The 1,903-nt window shown below is 35.0% G+C and overlaps 1 non-coding gene across 1 annotated transcript; it reads right to left on the bottom strand.

Moving 5' to 3' along the window:
• Positions 1-262: 262 nt before the first annotated feature.
• Positions 263-1,230, bottom strand: LOC144372472 (18S ribosomal RNA). Its single transcript, XR_013432472.1, has one exon. It is a non-coding gene; the product is annotated as an 18S ribosomal RNA (ribosomal RNA).
• Between the last annotated feature and the right edge of the window lie 673 nt (positions 1,231-1,903).

The following is a 1,903-nucleotide window of genomic DNA, read 5'->3' on the forward strand; positions in this document are numbered from 1 at the left end:
ATTATTATGCAAAAGGTAAAAGGGTTAATCTTTGCTTTTTTGTAATATAAATTTATTCTTTCATCTTTCCCTTACGGTACTTTTTCTATAGATCCTAATATAAATTTCTATCTCCTATACTTTATTTAGGTGAAAGTTTTATTTATTAGGTGAATGGTATTTAGGAGGGGATAAAAGTTGGGCTAGTATTAGTTCAAAATGTTCATATTGAATGAAATCTCTCGGGTGTAAGCCGGGTGCTTTAGTTAATAAGCTACATTTTGATTCTTCCAAACACACTTTCCAGTATGTTTACCTTGTTACGACTTATCTCTTCTTATATATTTGGTTTAATAGATTACTTATAGAATTATGTAAATATATTTGAAGAGGGTGACGGGCGGTGTGTGCGTGCTTTATTGCCCTATTCAGTTAAGCTCTCTATTCTTAACTTACTACTAAATCCGCCTTATGCTCTGAATTTCATAAAAGCTATCGTTATATTTGTTCTAGGAAAATAGAAAATGTAGCCCATTTCTTCCCACCTTATAGGCTACACCTTGACCTAACGTACTAATGTAAAATTTTCTTGCTTACTATAGGACCTTTTTAGGGTTTGCTGCAGATGGCGGTATATAGGCTGATATTTGCTAAAGGTGGTGAGGTGTATCAGGGTTTATCGATTATAGAACAGGCTCCTCTAGAGGGGTATAAAGCACCGCCAAGTCCTTTGAGTTTTAGGCCATTGCTAGTAGTACTCTGGCGAATATTCTTGTTTGTTGAATATTTATGTTTAGGGCTAAGCATAGTGGGGTATCTAATCCCAATTTGAGTCTTAGCTATCGTGAATTCAGAAAATTTAAGATTACTTTCGTATTTGATTTTCATTAATACCAAGACTTTTTACGGTTTAGTATAATTTTAATGTTATCTGATTAGTCTCTTAATCACGCTTTACGCCGTATTTCATTAACTAGGGTTAATCGTATGACCGCGGTGGCTGGCACGAAATTTACCAACCCTAAATTTAGCTTAACTTAGTCAAACTTTCGTTTATAGGCTTAATGTTAATTACTGCTGTGTCCCGTGGGGGTGTGGTGGAGCAAGGCATTATAAGCTACTAGGAATAGTGAACTTGATGCCTGCACCTTTTGATCAATCATAGATATAGAGGGCATTCTCACTGGGGTGGGGATGCTTGCATGTAAAAGTTAACTAAAAGCTAATGAAAAGGCCAGGACCAAACCTATTGTTTATGGGGTACAAAATACCAATCTAAGCATTTTCAGTGCTTTGCTTTATTGAATTAAGCTACATTAACATGTAAATTTATGAGCCATGCTTATATAGGATTTGGTAAACAGAGTTATATGTAAGTATTATTAGTGTCTATTAGTATAATAGTTATTTACTATAGTTTGGTTAATTAGAGTTTTAGGATTTATTTATTAATATTAAACTACTGAGAAAGAAGTTAATAAAATTTTAAGCAGATAAGAATAGGAATATAGATTTTAAAAAAGTAAATGATAAAACGTTTATTTTGATTTAGGTCTTCTATGGAATTTCTGTTTTAACATTTTTTTTTGTCTATCGAGCATTAAGCCCAACTATGGCAGAATAAGCGAGAATATTGACTAATAAGTCCAGCTACAATTGAATTGAATGGAACGATGCCTCTGACGGCCAATGGTGAGTCCCTGCATCCCCCAAAAAATAAAACCACTAAAGGCATGACAGTGCAGTGCAGTTATGTTGGGTCACGGGCTAGAATGGAACAAATCCATCGTGATGTCTTATTTAAGGGGAACGAGTGGGCGATTATGCAGTTCATGGCCCTGAGGTAGGAACCAGATGCCAGATAAAGATCACTATTAGCTACCCCCAAGATAAAATGGGATCAGAGCAAGAAGAGGGACACGAA

The sequence above is a fragment of the Ictidomys tridecemlineatus genome, unplaced genomic scaffold (genome assembly GCF_052094955.1).
Source record: "Ictidomys tridecemlineatus isolate mIctTri1 unplaced genomic scaffold, mIctTri1.hap1 Scaffold_1081, whole genome shotgun sequence".
Lineage (NCBI taxonomy): Eukaryota > Metazoa > Chordata > Mammalia > Rodentia > Sciuridae > Ictidomys > Ictidomys tridecemlineatus.